Here is a 21,730-nt window from a genome sequence, read left to right on the forward strand (position 1 = left end):
CTTACGGCTGATCTTAAGGAGGCAATTTAGTACATGAGAAGATCCCGTAAAGGTAATGAAGATGCCAGTTGTGTAGGTTTTTTTTATTTTGTTAATTTGAGTGTAATGTTCCTTTGCTGGCCGCATTCACAAACTGACTGCATGATTATGAACACACTGTGTTTTACACAGGACGCCAAAGAATAAATTAGCGTATCAACTCTGTGACGAGTGTTGACTCGCTTAAGTCAATACATTTAATGTGTATGAGTACTGCTATCATCCTTTTTTATGAGAAAAGGAATGCGGATTATTAATTCCACGACGCGTTATTAATGGGAAAAGAAATGACGTACTGAAATCGGCCAATGAACAGAAAAGAAGTAGATAATACAAGGCCGTACGTAACCATCTATCTTCCGTGAATGATTTTCTCATTCAACATGCTCGTCTTATGTCAGTACTTCACCGTCGAGAAGTTATTTTCCCATCCTAGCCACAATAAGTTTGTGCCAACTAATCTTAATTTACATACACTGCCCTTATAGAAAAGTGTTTCCGACGGCTGCTAGATTATTACCTCGTCACTCTATAATCTTAGCTTATGTTGCTGTAAGGTAATGGTTATCCTTTTCCGATAATGTCAGCGACACGTAAGCAATTCGCATCTTATCTATACCAAACAAAATTACGAGCTCTGACCCGTTCGAAATCACTATCTTCCGTGAGAATCGATTGCGTTTATAGCAGCGTATCCGATTGCCTTTGATACCTGTTCTGAAACAGAGATCGTGGAAACCGCCTGCATGCGTTCTCGTTTAAAGCTTAAACCGAAACATTGATCTGCGAGACGCCTATGATATTTCACTCGCTTGGTGTGGTAACAGTTTTTGTAACAGTATCCGGCCCCGTCTTCTCGGTTTTCACACCTGTTTTTGCTTGGTTCGATGAGAAAGCCCAGCGACCTATTACACCAGCAGCCTCTGGAAAGTACCGCTAGCGTCTGCATTACTTACCAGTGATACGAGGAAAACTGAATCGTTTTTTTGACGTAATATCGTACTTGCTGTTTGTGAGAAGTTCATTGCGGAATAAAGTTGCGGTAGAGGAGTGGTTATGTCGTTCTTACTCTTGGCGGAATGGTTTCACACTATGAGTAACACCTCGAGCAGTCTAATGCGAGTCGAAATTTTCAAGACAGCTGTGGGGAGACAAACTGCAGGCTCACAACGAAAATATTCATTGTCCGAAAATGAATAATAAAGTAAAGTTTATTGTCCTCCAGGGAGACAAGGAAACATGTGTGTTCTTTCCAATAAAGTGCGGATTAAGGTTTAACGTCCTATCGATGACGAGATTATTAAATATGGAGCACAAGTTTGGATTATGGAAGGAAATTGACCGTGTCCTTTTCATGAAACCATACCAGCATTTGCCTTAAGCAGTTTCTGGAACTCATGCTAAACATAAGTCTGGGGATTAGGACGGGAATTTGAACTGCTGTTCTCCCGAGGGCGACTCATGTGTCTTACTTACTGCACCACCTCACTCGGTGGAGGCATAAATAACAATCTAAATTTTAGCCCCAATTTCCCAGGTAGCAACGCTACAAGACTGACATGAGCGGCCATGCGTCTCAAGTGTCTTATGGGCGACATTTCAGTTTATTCAGATGAGAAGATCTAAAAAAATCGCAAAACGATTTAGAAAAGATGTCTGCATGGTGCGAAAATGGGAAATTGACCCTAAATACTGAAATGTGTGAGCTCATCCATATGAGCTCTAAAAGGAGTCCGTTAAACTTCGTTTACACGATAAATCATCGAATCTAAAGGCCGTAAATTCAACCAGACACCTAAGTCTTACAATTACCAACAGCTTAAATTAGAAATTACACATAGAAAATGTTGTTGGGAAGGCGAACTAAAGACTGTGCTTTTTTGACAGAACACTTAGAAGAAGCAACAGTTCTTGTAGTGTAGACAGTCTCTTTTTCTCATTGATTAGACATAATACCTTTTCATTAGTTTCACGATGTACCCATCCATTCTTAAGTATTCTTCTGTAGCACTACGTTTCAAATGCTTCTGTTCTCTTCTTGTCTGAACTGTTAATCACCCACGTTTCACTTTCATAAAAGGCCACAGGCCAGACAGATACTTTCAGAAAACACTTCCTAACACTGAAATTTATATTTTATTTTAACAGATTTATCTTCTTCAGAAATGCTTTTCATGTCGCTGCCAGTTTGCATTTTATATCCTCTTTATCTCGCCCATCGCCGGTTATTTTGCTGCTCAAATAGCAAAACTCAGCTAGTACTTTTACTGTCTCATTTACTTATCAAACCGCCTCATCATCTCCTGATTTGATCTGATTACATCCCATTACACTTGTCTTTTTATTTGTTCGGATTCATCTTATTATGTCTTTTCGAGGTGCTATCCATTCCGTTCAACTGACCTTCTGAGCCCTTTACCATCGCTGACAGAATTTCTGTTTCATTTGCAACCTTTGATGCTTTTATTTCTTCTACCTGGACTTAATTCCTCATCTCTGACAGAATTACAGTGTCATAGGAAAACATTCACGTTTTTATTTTTTCTCTCTGAACTTCAATTCCTTTTCCAAATTTCTCCATGATTTGTTTTATGCTTGCTCAACGTAAAAGATATATGAAGCTTGTTCAAAAACTATCGGGAATTTACATTTTTTTAAAATAATATTATTTATTCGTCTGCATCAATGTTATCTCCTTCAAAGTAGTCCCTATGAGATGTTATACACTTATGCCAGCGCATCTTCCAGTCCCTGACACATTTCTGGAACTCGATGTTTGGGACAGCACTTAGCTCTTTCAGCTATTCACTTTTAACCTCATCTAAACGTGTGAAGCAACTGTCCTTTCAGGTTATGTATATTTTTGGAAACGGAGAAAGTCACACGGGGTCATAGCTTGTGAATATGTAGGCTGGCGCATGATTGCAATGTTGTTTCGCATCAAAAATTCACTAAAAACCAATGAAGTGTGAGCAGATGCAATAGCATGGCGCAAAATACACGAATTATTTCGTCACAAATCTCCACATTTATTCGCATTGCTTCCCGAAAAGAGCGTTGACTTGTAGGTAGTACTCCTTATTGACTGTTCGACCATTTGGAAAAAAACTTATGTTCCATTATGCCTTTAAAATCGAAGAAAAGAATGAGCAGAGCCTCAACATTCGACCACACATGCCAAGTATTCTTCGGTCCTGACGATGTGGAATGCCTCCACTGGGAAGATTGAGCCTTAGTTTCATCGTTTACCCGTACACCCATGTATCGTCACTTGTTACAACAGGTTTCAGTTGTTCTGCATCGTTGCTGACTTCATTTAGTGAGTCTTGCGCAACTTCCATTTTGCTCGAAATTAAACAACTTTGGCACAAATTCTGCTGTCACACGTTACATACCCAAAATAACCGAAAAGATTTCAAGGCATGAGCAAATCGATATGTCAACATCATCAGCAACTTCTATTGTGATTCGGCGACCGTTCATAATCGCCGGCCGGTGTGGGCGAGCGATTCTAGGCGTTTCAGTCTGGAACCGCGCGACCGCTACGGTCGCAGGTTCGAATCCTGCCTCGGGCATGGATGTGTGTGGTGTCCTTAGGTTAGTTAGGTTTAAGTAGTTCTAAGTTCTAGGGGACTGTTGATCTCAGATAAGTCCCGTAGTGCTCAGAGCCATTTGAACCGTTCATAATTTATTTATTTATTATTTATTTATATATTCATTTTTTTTGGCTTTTTCCGTGTCTTCAACGGTTGTTAATGTCCTCGGGCATCCAGAACCTTCGTCATACTCAACTTCTTCACGGCCATCTCGGAAACTCTTATACTGTTGACAAACCCTATTTTACGCACAGCGGACTCACCAAAAACAACATTCAACATTTCTAAAACTTTTTAGCATTTTGTTCCACTTTTATAGCAAAATTTAATGCAAATGCTCTGGCCCATTTTTAAAATAAATCAGTAATCGCCATTCGAAGCAAACACGTGTAACCTTCTTCAATATTGACTACAGACTATACATCTCATACAGCTACCAACGAACACGTACGTTTAAAACATGTTTACCAATATAACTACGAAAAATCGCGCGAATCAGACGAATACAACCAGCTAAATTACAAAATTCCCGATAGTTTTTTGATCACATGTCGTATAGGTCATGAAAAGATTATAAGTGCACTGGTTATACTGGGTGTACAGAAAAGGACTCCCTGATTTCAAAATTAAATATCTCGAAAACAAAGATCGATAGAGGAATGCAGTAAACGGTATGTTTATTGTGAAAGTCGTAAGAAGTTTATACAGCAGTTTGAAATAATAGCTACAAAAGCTGCTAACAGATGGCACTGTATGCTGTACAGCTCATATCAGCATACATAAGTGAAATAATCGTATGAAAACAATCTTTGCAAACAATCACATCACAATGTTTTCAAAATGTTCACCATTGACACTACAGAGGTGGCGCAAACGAAGATTGAAATTCGCCATCACATTTCGTAGTGTCTCAACCGAAATGGATTCACATGCCACAGAGATCGCCGATTCAAGCTCGTCCAGCGTGGCGGGATGCTTTGGGTAGACCATGTCTTTCACTGTGCCCCACAAAAAAAAAGTCACAGGGAGTCAAATCCGGCGAATATGGAGGCCAATCCATGCCTGCACCAGTAAATTTGGGATATTCCAAATCAATGACTTGATTCCCGAAGTATTCCTCAAGAAAGCGAAACACTTGTTCGCCCCGATGTGGTCGGGCTCCATCTTGCATAAACCATTCAGAACCTGGTCGATCCTCTAACGCTTGCTGTGTGGCGACAAATTGTTCCAAAATTGCAACGTAACGTGCACCAGTGACAGTTTCTCGAATGAAAAAAGTGCCAATAATGCCTCTGCTGCGTACTGCAGCCTACACAGTAACTTTAGGAGAATACAGGGGTTTCGCTTCACACTAATATGGCTTTTCGGAACCCCAAAATCGCCAGTTCTGCTTATTCACGTATCCATTCAGGTGGAAGTGTGCTTTATCTGTAAACCAGATGCAGCCAACATCAAATCCTTCACTATCAATCATTGTGAGCATCTGATCAGCAAAGGCAACCCTTTGTTGCACAGCTCGTACGGGTAAGGCCTGGTGCGTTTGAATTTTGAATGGAAACATGTGTAGGCTTTCTCAGTATTTTCTGCGTGCTGGAACGCTTCAAACCAGTCTCAGATGCAATTCTACGGACGGATGACATTGGATTTCGCTGAATAATTCCAGAAACTGTGGCGATATTTTCAGGCGTAACTACGGTTTGCTTGCGGCCAACATGCCCCACTAGATCATCAGTTACGCTGCCTGTTCGTTGAAATTTTGCGAAGAGCGTACGAATGGTTTTCGCTTCGGGTCCTTTTGGAACGTTAAATCGTGCTTGAAAACTTCGCCTTGTTGCCGTAGGACTCTCTTCTAACCTGTGCTACTCTAGCACCACAAAAACGCGTTGTTCAATGGAGTACATGGTTTTAATCTCTTCCTTCGGTACGCTAACCTCCTTTCAGTTTCAGTAGTGGAACTGATCGCTCTGGGCGTCGGATCACTATCTATACTAGGCATTACGTATGGCGATTACAGCGCCATCTGTTAGCAGCTTTTGTAACTATTATTTCAAACTGCTGTATAAACTTCTTACAGCTTTCACATTAAACATACCGTTTACTGCATTCCTCTATGGATCTTTGTTCTCGAGGTATTTAATTTTGAAATCAGGGAGTCCTTTTCTGGACACCCTGTATCTCTGAAAGATACCATTTAAAGAGGGGCACATAATTTCAAAACGATCCACTGGAAGACAGGCTGCTTGACAACAAACAGTCCTCTCTGTAAGAGTCCGAGAAGGTTCTCATTCATACGGCACTCACGCGAAGCGAATTTTGAAACGTGTGAGGAGTTGCGTCCTGGCAGAGACGACACGACACTGGCTCCAGTGGAGGCAGTGCAGGTTTCGAGGCGGCGATTGCAGCCATATGGCGCAGGAAGCGAGTGAGACCTGCGAGGGCGATGAGCGAGATAAGCGGCGCACACACCCACTTTGAGGAACAACCTTCCTGAATTGCCCCTAATTGCTTTTAGCCTGTTTAAATAATGCATGAAGGCCGGGCAGCGGCACTTAGGCGGCGCTGCAGCGCGGCCTAACTTATTACTAAAATACATCGCACACAATGACACTGCCGGCCGCGCGCAGATAAGCTACCGCGTGCTCTACTCTCTTTCCCAGCCACTTGCCGTCGATTGAAGTTAGGCTTATCTACCGCTGTCTGATGCAAGCAGGCACCCGCTAATTCGTCTAAATAAACGTCAACGGCAACTATTTACGGCAGAGAGTTACACAACGTGGAAAAACGAGTGCCACACTTGTGATGAAGAAAACGCTATGCTATCTGCAGGTAAAACTCAGTAAACTGCTTTAGAGACTGGAATGTCAAAGTCTCTTCCTGAAGCTACTAACTGATTTGTTTACTCGTGTCAATTCTAAACTTGCGACAGATTCTTATGTTCCAATCCGCGAGTGCTGTTGGTGACATGGCCAGCCCGTTATTGGCGTGAGGAGTCGTTATGTTGAATGGTGGAGAGAGAGGGGGGGGGGGGCTTCAGAGGGACGGCACTGGCCGATGTTTCACTCTAGGCTACGAGTATTTGCCAATCGCTCTCGCATATGTTACAGCGTTATATACGAGGAGTGTACAAAAAAGTAATGATAACTGCCTAGGCACTGTCGTTTAAGCCTTTGTCTGCAAGATGTGACACAAACCAACAGACATCAGTTGCAGTAATGTTGTTTTAGAGAAGTGAGTTCAAGCTATGTTGATTTCAATTCCTGTGAAATGCAAAATTTGTGCTGTGATTAGAATTTTAAAAACAGCGTTGGCTACCATAGAATATCACAAGCAAGCGTAGACTACGATAATTTTCCTAGAAGCTTCGGTCAGTTAAGATTGTAACTGTGTTACCTAGCCGCGTTACCGTTACGTTAGGTGTGTTGCATACCTATCGGGCTTTACTTCATATCGATAGCTTTGTTTGCGTACGCGATCAGTGTTTTACCACATACCCCTAGGAACTGGAAGCAGTGAACCGTCTAGAAACTGAGTGACGATATATAAAGGGCCGCATAACCTACGCAACATTTTTGCTCCGCATTCTGATCCTCCTGTTTCTTACTTAAAAATAAAGAGTATTTATAGCTAAACTGAAATTGTCAATATTTAATTCAGGTTTTATTCAGAAATAGTTGATTTGTAACGTGAAACAGAGGGATGTTGTAGAAAAAACTGTAGATTTATGATATAGTACAAGAAAACGCAATTTCCTCAGAAAAAGGTAAAATTAGGAAAAACTGCAAAACGAAAACATACCAAACATCTATTCAATACTTTGTCGAGCTTATATAAAACATGTTTCTGTTACTCATAAACAACTTTCTCCCTTATCAATAATAAAAGGAAACTCTTGCCTTTGATCATGATGAAGAATGCTCTATTGCACACAAAAAACAACAATAATAATATATATTACTTTTATTTTTGTGTATGTAAACTGTACTTGCATCAGAGGTAATTTCCTTGGTTACATAAAAGCGCAGAAGTTACTCGATCAACTAATTTTTATTACTTATAAAATGCAATTCGTATTTTATAGGGATACGGAATACACGATGGACTAACACTGAACAACGTGCGGTTCGAGTGATGTGGAAAGCACACAGAAAAAGAGAAGTCGTCGGCTTCCAGTTCCTCTCTCGTACATTCATTTTTATGTCTCTTTCCTACTAATGCTACCAATACTACCGGTATTTACTACGTCACTTATGTATTGCACCAACACGACCGAACCGTAGTTTTGGTAGAGCGCAGCTCTAGCTTTGATACAACAGGAAATTATTTTCGCGACGACATTCCGAAAAGCGATGTCACTTGTATTGCCTGCTACACACATGATAATAAGCAACGAAGACTGGAATGGAAGCAACACACTCACAACTTGACGATGAAAACTTAATTACTCACGAAGCGAATGAGAAAATGTAACAAGTAATGGAATGGCGCAATTCACAATCACATAATCTTCATGATGACACTCGAGTGACTAGCTAGACGCCCGAGAATACGCGACAGTAGATAGAGTGGCCCTGCGTATACGCCCGTGAACTTGACAATGAACCTACACGAATGACAATATGTGACAATGAATGCGATGGAGCCACACGCGCTGGCATCAACTTCACTATGAATGGTCAGGACGTTGTTTCTTTACATTTATTTTTGAGAAAAAAAGAAAAGGACTAATTTTCGTCAAACTTTTACTCAGTTAACTCCAAATTAATGCAGTATCTACGCCGAGGCATTACAGGAGCTCCGTCCAGCTGTCAAAAACAAGACGAGATATGCTGTCGTGGAAAGACTGTTTCATTGTCGACATCTCCCGCCTGCACGTACATTATATTTAGCACATATTTAGCATTGATCCTAAAATACTAATTTTGCGCCATATTGTTTTCTCCTCTGTCCATTATTGATAGAATATCTGACTGGAAAATCTTTTGGAAACGGCAGTCAATTTCTATAGGCAGTGATGTTCTATAGTATGAAATAATACGTGGAAGAGTAAATAAGCATACGTTTTAAACATACTTAAAGTGAGCACGAAGACAAGGGCTTCAGAAGTATTATTTGTGCACTGTGTTCTTACTTTCCAGGTTACGCTCGCACACTGAAGTAAGAGCTCAAACCTCTTTCTACCATTTAAAAATCCGGAGAGAGTAAATAGATGTTTCTTTCCCATGCATTATCATCTCGCCATCGACAGGATTCTAAACTAAAAATAACGTCTAAATACATTTTTTGATGTCTCTCATATCATGTTAGATGGAGCTTTCACTTGTAATATGTGAATGCATCCAAACTTTTAAAAAATTTTCTCCATAGCTGAAACAAATTTTCGTGTTCGCTAAATCTAGTCCTTTTGCTGGTGACATAAAACAAGAAATATACATGTAGAGTTGATATGACTTATGCGGAGCTTCGTTCTCTGCGTCTCCTTACATTTATGTTCTTGTAGATGGAACAAAGTGGGTCTACCACCTCTACTGATCTCCAGGAAACATTGAAGTTCCAGACTGTATGGAGACCAGTAACTGGTACAGGATAGATTTGCATTAAATATTTCAATTTTCAAGCAGTCTGTTTCAAAGTTCGTCCAAGTCACCGTATATCAAATTTCTCTTCGTTTCCTAGCTCTTTAGATTTCGTGCTGTCACTTGTATTAAACTGGACTCGCATTCGGGAGGACGCCGGTTCCACGTCCGGCAATCCTGATTTAGGTTTTCCGTGATTTCCTTAAATCGCTTCAGGCGAATGCCGGGATAGTTCCTTTGAAAGGCATGGCCGACTTCCTTCCCCATCCTTCCCTAACCCGATGGGTCCGATGATCTCACTATTGGGTTCCCTTCCCCGAATCAACCAACCAACCATCACTCTTATTTAGAGCTTTCATCTTTGTTGAAATATTATGTGAAATTATTTCTGAGATATACCAAATCACACATACCAAGTCTACCTACATAGTGAAGCAGCCTTTGTTTTCAAATTGAACTACAACTTTTTAAGGTTAACTCGTGAAAAATAGATTGTTGTGATATAACAAATGTCAGGACTTACAGCGAACTTTTCGAATAAATACCTGGGAAACGTGAGGCCTACGTTTGGGGCACAGACACAGGTTGGTTTTATCCCCGTTAAGTGGTTTACATAGAAATGGAATTCCACAGAATTTGGCTAGACAGTTGTCATACATTCAGGCTATCTTTTGCTTAAGGTTTCGCTATGGGTGATGAAAAGTTTTATAGCAACGCGCTCCGCTTTTCTTGATCTTCGGAAACAGCTGATAAACGTTGATATTAATTGTAGCTCTATTTACCTACTTCAGTTTTCAGCCCCCAGAGTGTAAATGCGCAGGTTATTAGATCGAATGAACTCACTAAAAATTGCAACGTTTGTGAACTCAGCCTAACTTACAATTTATTCCACACAAGGAAACGGTGATTGAGTAACTAATACTTTATTTATGTAAATAACAGTTTCAATATTGGTATCCATTTCGAATTATTGACCCATTTTCCAGACAAGACTTTAAGAAATGTTGCGCAGCGGACATTCTTTGCGACCACTTCGCATAATGACCCACTATATTGTCGAGACGCGAAGCGTGGAAGAAGCCTAAAGAAACAGTGTCACGAACTATTCCCTTCCCTCGACACTGAATTTGCCACATTTTGTGGCTGCAGGATGCGAGTTGGTGCTCGTTCACCGTACGACCCTCTGCGTCATTCGGGTCTTTGCTTGCGAGGGTCGTAAAACTCCGATCCGTGCCATTAAGTGGCCTTTTTGCATGTATCACTGCTTTACTGCTACCCTGCTCCGCCTCTTGCCGTTTCGTCATCCTGCACCCTTTCCCAGTGCCCCGTCTAACTATTTTCTTTTAGGAACGTTTCTCTAAAAACACCATGTGGCAGCTATTTGTTTAACGGCTATTCCAATACACGTGTCTTAACCCACTTCGGAGATTCACTGATTCTGATGAAAGGAAGGGAGGAAGAAATGACAGGTATAGCGTCCAGTCAATTTGGAGGACATTAAAAACGGAACATTAGCCCTGATTAGATACGAATTGGAAGAGGCTTTGTTGAAGGATCCCTCCCAGCATTCGCAGGAAACGATTTCGGGCAACTATAGAGATCCGTCGGCGGAATGATCAGATGGAATCTTTAATCCTGTTGCTGTCTTCACTTCAAGTAAATGCCGGAGTGGCTCCCTTCAAAACACTGCGGCCTGTTTCCAACAACATCCTTGTTCAGTCTGAGTTTGTACTCATCGGATTATTAAACCTTGTTCTCCCTTCCTTCTGCTACTCCCGAGTTCAGTCCTGACAAACGAGTCACACTTTTCAATACATAATTTTAGTGCTCAACTAGTATCCGGCAACTTCTCGTATATTGCTTGACTGTTCCAGTAACTTACACAGATATCTTTATTGCAGTTTGAATTGATCATAACTCCGCTTACAAAGTTCTAGAACTTGATCAATGTTATCCACTGAGTGTTTTATAGTGATCTCCGGTGTATCGTTACAGGATGATCCTTTCAGTTTGCTACCACAGTTTAGTTCGTGACTACACTGCACTGAGCGCAGCTATACACCTGCGGAAATGCGTGTATTACGAAATCCGTGTCGTGTTTACGAACAAAACATTTATAATGAAGAATGAACATGATGGGTAGATTTAGACAGATGGAAATGGGAACTGAAGCAGATTTCGAAGAGCATAGCGTATGTAACCAAAAAGGCTCAATGAAAAATAAAAGAAGTTAATAATATCCAAGCTTTTAAACTGGCTTTAATCATACTTTATCGTGATGGGTGTTATTTATTATATCACTGTTCATGAAAGAATCATAAATGAAGGCACATGCGTTCGAAGTAAGGATATAGTACTAGCCAGTACTTTAACGGAGAACAGTGTTGCACACGTCGTATGTAATACCGTATTTTGCACTAATCTGAAGCAAGTTATGCAGTAGGAATTATACGTGCCATATTGTAGTTTCGTTATATCATGACAAAACTTTTGTGTACTTGTATGGTGCTTTTGCTTCTTCTTCTTATTTATACGGTCAAATTCCATCAGCAAAATTGGGATCTAAACCTCGGCAGAAAGGAAAGAATGACGAATAGCGTGTGGATCCCCGTCGACATCCAGATCAATAGACGCAAGTGTATGTTCGGACAGGCCTTTATCAGTTAAAGAAATAGGACGCACCTTTTCAAAAAGAACTCTCGACAGTTTCGTTAAGTGGTTTAGCGGAACCATGAAAAATCTAAATAGTTATACCCTCACAGCAACCTGAGTCCTGCTCCTCTCAAATAGTAGCTGGGAAACTAAAGAAGAAGCCAAGACGCTATATGAGTAAGCAAAAAGTTTTACGGAAATTTACTGTGGCTTCCAACTCTTCGTTCTCAAATTATCATTTGAGAGAGTCATACACACAGTAACACCACCACTGCCACAGAGAAGGCTTATACACTTCAATGATGATATTGATGATGAGTGAAGTGGGTGTGTCTTCTCTAACTCAGTGGTGGTCCCACTGATGATGATATATTTCTGGCACAATATAAAAAGAAACTCTGGCTCCACAACAGAAAATATTGATCTAACAGAAAATTGTTCACACACGTAAGAATCAGCTGAAGTGCTAAGGCAAATTGACTGGTTACGGCTTAAAACATCCAAGCCGTACGACAAGAGTCATACAAACAAAGTATGGGGCCATTGTTACTGAAGTTTAACAATAGATAGTAGAGGAAAACACAGGAAATCAAATCATGCATCAGGACTGCAAATAATTTGCAGGTAGCTTCGAGACAGGCCTAATAACATCTCGGATGTGCTGCTTCCGCGACCTCAGGAACAGTAGTCCAGAGAGTTTCAAGACAGACTCGTATTGTTTGCTGAATGAACATAGATACCTAAAAGGGATGTTAAAGGCAGTTGTGTGCTTATCCTTCCTACCATTTGGTAGCCACATTTTTAACGTTAATTTTCAACTGTTAAACAACAGTGACATGCAGTTTCGTTTGTTGACAGGCGCAGGTCGAAATAAAACCACCCTGGCAGAGATGGGTGAGATTGGGTTTAACGTCCCGTCTACATCGAGGTCCTTAGAGACGGAGTAAAAGGGTGGGGAAGGTTCAAAGGAACCATCCTGGCATTTGCCCGGAGCGATCTACGGAAATCTCGGGAAACATAAATGTGGATGGCCGGACATGGGTTTGAAACGTCATCCTTCCAAATGGGAGTCCAGTGTGCCGACCATTGCGCCACCTCGCTCGGTGCCAATGTGGTGTGTCATTTCGGACATAATGTCACACTTTCACCTCTTTCATCAATTTTACGTCATAATACTAAATAGTTTGCACGTATTCGCGATGGTGAAGGATGTACCCGCCGCCGAGAGCTGTATGTTTCCCTGACGCTGACGCTGGAATGACGAGCCTGTGCTTGGCTCGTGGTGGTGCAGTTTAGACAAAATTTGTCATTCCTGCGGTTCCTGTAAGAGAGAGAAGTATATATTACCACTCTCGTCGATTGGTCCTGTCTGGTGTAACCTGAAAAAGAGAAAGACACACTCTGTTGAGGGATTAGTGAAACTTAATCCCTCAGCAGGTCAGGCCAACGCGTGGTTGACCTGTGATGAGGTTGTTGGCCTAGTCCACGGATGAGCCGGCTGCGGGAGCGTCCCTTCTTCTCGTAGAATGTATGTTTCCCTGCTACATTTCCATTATCAACCTCTTTCCTACACTGCCCCAAAATAAAAGTCACATTCCAGTTAAAATCTTGTTTGAAACTTCTCATACAAATAAGCATCAAAAACGACTATGTCCTAGAAACAAATGGCTCATTCACTCCAACATCTTAGATCAGTCCACACAGACTTTTGAAATGTTCTTATTTTGGTAGAGAGTATAGCAATTTTAGGGTCTAGGATTCGACAAGTGGGACCAGCTTGTTAATTGTAGTGCGTAGGTGCTACCTTGCGGCAAGGAGAGATGAGGCGGAGCTGAGTAGAAAACACTCCGAAAAGAAGGCTGTTTGAGGATTACCTTCCCATCGACGCCGAACTCGTTAGAGACGGAGTACTATTTCGGATTAGGTACCGAAAGGGAAGGCAATCTACAAAATTGTATTCAAAGAAACCATTTCAGAAATTTATATGTAAAATGAATGTGGAGAGGGGAAGGAAGGAAAGGAAAGGGAGGGAATCACTGCTGTTAGCTATATCGAGACATTACGTGGAATCAGCGGTGACAAATGAAAATGCGTACCGGAGCGGGATTCGAACCCGTGATCTTCTGCTTATTAGGCAGGTGCGTTAACCACTGCGCCATCCGGGACATAGTATTAGCGTAACTGTCCGGTGTAAATCGGCATGCTTCATGGCCGATCCACATTCCCATCGAGCGACAGCTATCCGCAGTCCTGTCAATTTCCTCCATGTTCGCTCTCTGAGATTCCCACAGGAGGTCGGGCGTGTCCCAAATAACAGACACAACGCGTTTATATCATTTCAGAACTACAAGAAATCTAGGAAATCCACGGAAACACTACGTCAGATGCCAGACGGAGAGTTGGATCCTGCTCATTTCGAATGCAAAATTAGTGTCTGCACCACTGACCCATGTTGCTCAAACTAGAGTAACCAAACTAGATCTCACACAACAGTCCGCCAAAATGTGCTCTTTAGGTGTTTTCCCCTTCCATGTAGCTCAGTTTTCGACTGATCCCTCTTTAGGAGAAAAACATAAGACAGAAGTAGTTAAAGAGGAGAACATCATCCACGGATCGATTTTCGTTTACGGTATTAATTCTTTAGAGTGAGATGACGCTGTGTGGTGAGGAAGAGCATTCACTTACAGAAATCAGGTGCCACATGCATGATTATCAAACACACATCAGGCGTGAACGCTGAAAATCGTGATAAAATTCGCAAATTCGCGAGGAACATTTCAACTCTTTTATGTACGTTTTTCAAACCTCAGAATTGAATGACGATATTTTTCATTCTGTCAGTTCTAACAACCCTACCACAACAAAGATCAAAATTTAATAATGATTGTGGTGTTGCTCACGCTGCTAAATACTGCATTTTCGGGCCACAACAAAGTTATTATGTGGCAGGTGTCATTAGAGCACAGTTAATAAAGTCATTTCATGTAATAATAAATATACTAGGCACTCATCTTTTCGTATTTCCCACGCTGGTCTCGTTGTAAATTATCATTGCTCAATCGTCGAAAATCTAGGTGGTGATGATTCCAAGCTCGGATGCAAAGAGGCCTAGGTTTTTATTCTGCGATATTCAAAAGTTTTATAGATGTATTTCACAAACCATTCTTGAAGATTACCCTTTTGCAGGACAATGGTGATCTAAAAAAGTAATCAGCACTACGAATAACAATACAAAACATACTTGAAAACATCGTCCTCACTGTTAAAGTTCACATTGTATAAACTGGCTACAATATGCGTCTTTCCAACATAACGTCCAATACTTGACTTTCTCAAGGTCCGACTCTCTAAAAACTAACTAATAACCGCTTACGCGCCCAAAAATCAGAGTTGCAAGTACGTCAAAGGTCATAGTGACAAAAGAAAGAATACACACAAGAATAATATCATTGCAATATAAACATATCGATGTATCAAAAATGAAATCAAATCTGAATGTTGTCTCAGAAATATGTTAAGTAGTTAACAGAAAAACAGTAGAATATTGCTGGTATCGAGAGGTTGAGTTGAGGTGCCGTAATGGTTACGTAATTCAAGTACCATTACACAGTCCATGATTCTTATTCCTCTGCACCCTTATCCGTGCAGTCGTAAGTGATTGATATCTTTCATAAATGTAATGTCGGCGAAACGTTAGACCGTACCTTCTTTCGTTTTCATGCAGCCGCTGCTTTCTAACTTCGCCATGAAAGTGACGCTACACAGCAAACGAGAAGATAAGTAGAATCACGTCTCATCTCGGACGATTAAGGAATGATTTCATTGTAACAGAGGGATTGATGTTTTCGACGCTGGCGGGATCTAAATCACTAACGATTTCATTTCTGCAAAGCTAAACTCCCTTCAGCTTCATTGCTCGTACGGTTAAGTGCTGTACACGCCAAGCGTTTTCTGGCACGATCTGTATTATACCTACGTTCATACCGACTTCAAAGTAGAGAAGGAGCCAGCTCTGTTGGTCGCAGGTAGCGGCGTGGTGTGAGAGTCGGCAATAGCCGGCGGCTTTGCGGCCAACCCTTCCCTCGAGCGCCTATTGCAGTTCGCTCGCCTGTGAGTGATCGCGACATTAAAAACAGCTTCATCACGGAACGGAACCTCGACTCAGTACTTACACAGACAAAAAACGCTTTGCCGCAATTTGTCAGTCGTCGTAATAAAATATTGCTCGGCTCGCACTTCTATGACCGCGCTGGTGATATATTATTTGGAGTGGTAGCTTTGTAAATGACGTCTGTGTTGTGAATAATTATTGGGGGGATTTACATTTTATAGCGGGGTAGTCAGGGGTGCGTGAAATGGGTGCTAATCCGAACGCTGTTTATTGTGGTTGGTCGCTGAGTGCTAAGGACACTCGCCGCTTCAAATTTAATGTTATTCCAAACGTAAAATTATTATTAACGCTCGCCACTCAGAGGTGGAGCAACTTAGTGCTTGCAGCTTCAGTCCTTACTGTAACAATTGGCGCCCACTTGATCACAGAAACGTCTGCAGCTGCTTCAACGGAAGCTGTTACCCGCTGCTACCCGCACGTGTCGTTCTCAAATAGATGATCTCAACACGCTTACCGTACGATCGGCCGGCCATACGTTTGTTATGTGTATGCGTCCTTGGTGTCAGATGTTCACTCCACGATGACAGTCATATAATTTGTGTAGCCAAACTAATACAATCACATGATATCTCCCTATGTGATGTAAGAGGAATAGAGTGTACTAGTATAATTTTATTCCCTTCTTATTCCATTCTCAGACATTGCGTTGAAGAAAAATTGTTCAGTACACCTGCGAGTTAACCTGAGTCTATTTAATTTTAATGTCATCATTATCAAGCGAGGTGTATGTGAGAAGGAATAATAATACTTTTCGTGACTCCCTTGGAACATAGGCTAGCGGGATTTTAAGCTAAGCTTATAAATTGTGCACGAAGTCATTGCTGTAGCGTCTCTTATTGGATGTCCCTCGGGAATTCTGCATAAACTCGTGACGAATTTCGAAGATCTTGTTTAAATTTCCTCTAAATATAAATCCAACGTTGTGAGAGACCTAACGTGTCGACTATTATTTAAGAGTGGGACAACAGAGAATCTCGTAAGCAATCTCCCTTGGTGACACGTTACACGTAATTAATTTGGTTCCGATGAACCGCAGCTTGACATTTGCCTTCGGAACATCTAGATTTCTGTGGTCGTTCCACCTTGAATTACTCCCAATTGATTGCCTTAGACATTTGCCGGTTTGGAATGACACCAGTGATTTTACAACGATCATATAATCAAGCAATATCGTAATCTTTCTTACCTTTCTGCGCATTACATCATGCTTGTATAATTTTGCATCTCTTTATCCGTATTATACGTCCTCTTAGGGTTCCTCATGATCGATGGAAGCGGAATTCGTGTCTATTCTTATAGAAGAGTTAATTGGTCTCCAAATAAGTCAGAATTTAATTTCATGCAGAGCAAAATGGTTCAAATGGCTCTGAGCACTATGGGACTTAACTTCTGAGGTCATCAGTCCCCTAGAACTTAGAACTACTTAAACCTAACTAACCTAAGGACATCACACACATCCATGCCCGAGGCAGGATTCGAACCTGCGACCATAGCCATCGCGCGGTTCCAGACTGAAGCTCCTAGAACCGCTCGGCCACTGCGGCCGGCTTCATGCAGAGGATATAGAGTTACAGAACTGTACATCTTTCCTCCTTCCCTTCTTATTGCACATCTAAATTCTTACTAATTTAGCAACCTTACCGTGTGTATGAGTATATCGTATACCAACATCATTTCTCTTCCATGTTTCATTCACGGTTGACACCATTTACGGTTCGCTCGGGGGATGAACGGCTATTGGAAAACCTCCATTTGAAGTTTAATTTCCCTTATTTTGGCGGCATAGACATTTTGCGAATTGTGTTTGGAAGGAAGCAATTTTTGCTTGACTCTTAGTTAAACGTACGTTCACGGGATTTTGACTGGGAACCTCTCCAGAGTTCAGAACGCCTCTCTTCTACCAGCTACTATTTTAGTTGGATGAGCAACTCCCTGATGTTTTCACTCTTATTAAACAAACCTGTGACGAAATGTGCAGCTCTTCCTTATATCTTCAATATCTCCTTTACTAATCCTACCTGATAAGTGTTTCAGATTGACTAGCAGTATCCAAGAATTAGGGTTTGTGAAGTATTCGAAGCATTCTCTGACGTAGTCCGGAAACGTTGTCTTCAGTTGTCATGGGTTCGGGCATCCGTGATGATAGCATCGTGTGCGCCATCTGTCTACAAAACTGAAACTCCAGCGCTTAACTATTCTTTTACTTTTTTTCCTATAACTCCCCAGGATAAGACATCAATATTTCAGTCTAAACTTGCTTATGTTCTAAAACTTTAATTCACTATTGGAATAGGTGCCAACGAACTTGTCACTCCTCTCGGGAAAGTGTAGACAGCAATTTTCTGTACAGTGTAATTGCCAGTAATGACACATTATGACGTCGAAGTCGTACTGGTCACTCTGAACACTGCAGATTCACTCGGTATTGCAGTACGACGTTTTACAGGTGAAGAGGGTGCGAGGGGGAGTTTCCCTTGTCAGAAATCCGTCGAACGAGTGTTTCGTAAGCCACTTCTCTCTTGGATGAACTACACTTCCTTAAGGGCCTTCTAGTCCTTTTCAGCCTGGCATGTGGTTCTCCTACTACTTATTTTATCTGGTAATTCCACTTCAGGTCGCACCGGATGATTACCCCTAGGTGTTTTACGGTAGTTACTATTTCCAGCGACTTGTCGCCTGTAGTGTAATCCAACAATAGTAGATGTCTTCATTTGTTTATGGTTGCAATTCTTTTGAAACTCGGCGCCATTAAAAAGGTACTGAAACTATGAAGACAGCTGTAAATACAGGGAAAGTGCAAAATATAGTGTTGGACAAGCAGAAATGAGAGGTGTGGAAAATACGTGACACTACAGGCTTGCCAGAAGAAGTATGCGAACACCTCATGTAATGCGGAATCGACCACAAAATGCTACGAGAGGCGGAACCGCCAGAATTAATAAAGGAGGGCGAGAGTGCTGTGTTGTTAGCAGAGAAGCAGTAAAAGCGCGATGGGTAGGTCAGAACCATCAAGGACATTTCTTTCGTCTAAAGCTGCCAAAGTCGACTGTCGATGGCGTGATCGTGAGGTGGAAACATGAAGAAATAACCACCACTAAGCCATGACCAGTGTCCATCAGGTACTGCGGAGGGAGATTGTGAAACTTCTCATGAAATCAACGGAAGGGATCACTCGGTAATTCCAAAGTGCTAACAGTGACCACAGTGACTGTGCACAGTGTGGTATCGTACATTATCGATACCGCACCAAGCAGAACGCATCCCAAGGTTGGCAGTAAACCATGCGACGGCCTCACCAATCCGCGGCAGGCTTGAAGTCACACCTCTTGCTATACCAGGGAACAGCGCTACCATCGAGACGACTTAATGGAACGCGGAGCACAGATGTCATCCAATTTCATTGCGGAGTTCGTAGAGTGCATTAGCGGCCTTATTCGTGTTTCTCTTAGGGCAGCTGATAAAATATCGATATATCGATATGTCCTTTCTTACAGGGATCGATAATAGCATCGATATCTCTTTTCAAGAAATATTGATATCGAAATGGCAATATCGAATACCGTTATTTTTATTTTATATTATATTTTTTTCGCAATTTTCAGTAAATATTCGAAATTGAAGTAGAACAAGATTTTACTTTCATCGTGTGAACGTGTCTTACTACTTTTTTGAGCTTTCATCGCGTACAGTCTTTTTCTTTGACTGTGTGAAGCAAGTACAGGTGGCACAAAGAGTTTCGATTGCACTAGTAGGTGGTGGTGTGAATGGAATAGTAAGATTGCCGATGTGAAGGAATAGCACACCAGTTGCGTTAGAAACCAAATTTTAATGCCACTAGTGTCCTCTTCCTTTACAGCGGCATTCTTCAAAAACAGTTGCTGAAAATGATGAAGAGAAATCTAAATGGCAGGAGTGGTCCTTGCAGTGGACGGAGACGTGTGAAGGGAAATGCTGCTGTAATCGGCGCTCCGTGCTAACAGCAGAAACCGCAACGTTTAACTTCACACGCAATTTTGACACTGCCACTGCTATGTCCTGGCGTTTGCAGAGATGAAAAAAAAACGGGGAAGTCGACATGAAGTATTCCGGATTAATCCGATATGCGATGAAACCGAACGACTGACACATCCGACGTCTTTTATTGTGCAACTTACATGCAGTTACGTGCATCGTTTTCCATTCAGTTATTCTGCGAAAGGGGATAAGCAGGCTAGTAGCTTGTTAATGTACAGAATATCTAACAACAAATCAATACTTAAATATACAGTTCTAAAACCGGCAGCATATTTACAATGTGCAGCTGATGTTTTAATATGCCGAAATGTCGATATACTTTTCGTCACAATATCGACATAACGATACATTTTTCAATACGTCGACGGCCTGAATGACACTTTTTTAAATATCGATATATCGGATTCCCGATATATTAAAAAAATCTCAACAGTCCTAGTTTCTCTGTACTGTGATCGTTTATTACGACTAGGTTCAGACTGACAAATTTCTGGAATAGAGTTGGAGTTGCTGCTTTAAAATAAACGGCAGTGTCAATCAGATTACGTGGATTTATAATTATTTTTGCTTCCTGTCTAAGCACCCACTTATTCCTCGGCTCCCATCTATGCCTGATCCAACACATAGGAAATTAGAAAGATTGGGGTATATTGGTCGAAGAGCTACTTATAAACCAAACATTTGTGCAGTCAGTGCTAAGCGACACTTGAGGTGATGTAAAGACCGACGTATTCGAAGTGGATGACTGAAAATGAGTGATTTTGTGTGATGAATCACGCTATGCCCTGTGGCAAACCGATGGAAGGTTTCGGGTCTGGCGAATGCCTGGGGAACGTTACCTCTCATCATGTGTACTGCCAACAGTGAGGCACCGAGGCAGTAGTGTTACGGTATGGGGGTGTTTTTTATGGTTAGGGTGCTGTGCCAGTTATTGTGCTTAAGGAAAGCTGGATGCGGGAGAATTTGAAATCATTTTACATCATTGTGCACTGAATACGGTTGAGGTGCAGTTTGGAGACGATGGTTGTTTGCGTAAGCGTCACAATGTACCATGTCATAAAGCAGCATCTGCCCGGCAACAGTTTGTGGACGAAAACATTCCTCAAATGGACCGACCTGAATCCAGTGGAAGACCTTTGACGTGAGTTAGAATATCTACTTGGCTCCAGACCTCAGTGTGCGACATCACTACACTCTCTCGTCTCGGCTATCGAGGAAGAACGGACTGCCGTTCCTCCACGGACACTCAAACACCTCACTGAAAGTGAGCCCAACAAAGATCAAGCTGTCATAGAGACGAAGTGTGGAAATACTCCATATTCATATCCACTAATGGCCGTCCGGATATTTTTGATCAAATGATTGTACATGAGAAAAGCATTGTTGGTGTCGAATAAGTTAAATTCTGACCAAAGGCAAAGGCGGAAGTAACTTCTCGGCAATTTCTGGATGGCTTCGGAGAGAATCAGGCGAATTCTGCGGATCAGTTTGCTACTGTAGATGGGAAGAATGTTCATCTTTTCACTCCGGAACTGAAACAGCAATCGGAAAAAAAATAGAAGACAGCAAACTGGACTTTTTCTACTGGGAAGATTATATCAAGTGTTTACTGGAATGCAAAAAGGATCCTCTTTGTTAATTATCTTGTAACGAGTAAACGAATAACTGGAAAATACTATGCAAGT

At 41.5% G+C, this 21,730-nt stretch overlaps 1 protein-coding gene and 1 non-coding gene across 2 annotated transcripts in view; one reads left to right on the forward strand and one right to left on the reverse strand.

The window, feature by feature from the left end:
• LOC124722685 (homeobox protein B-H1-like) overlaps positions 1-21,730 on the forward strand; it is a 178,024-nt gene that overhangs the window by 120,131 nt on the left and 36,163 nt on the right. The window lies entirely within an intron of this gene.
• Positions 13,953-14,025, reverse strand: Trnai-aau. Its single transcript has one exon. It is a non-coding gene; the product is annotated as a tRNA-Ile (tRNA).

This window comes from Schistocerca piceifrons, chromosome X, assembly GCF_021461385.2.
Source record: "Schistocerca piceifrons isolate TAMUIC-IGC-003096 chromosome X, iqSchPice1.1, whole genome shotgun sequence".
Classification (NCBI taxonomy): Eukaryota; Metazoa; Arthropoda; class Insecta; order Orthoptera; family Acrididae; genus Schistocerca; species Schistocerca piceifrons.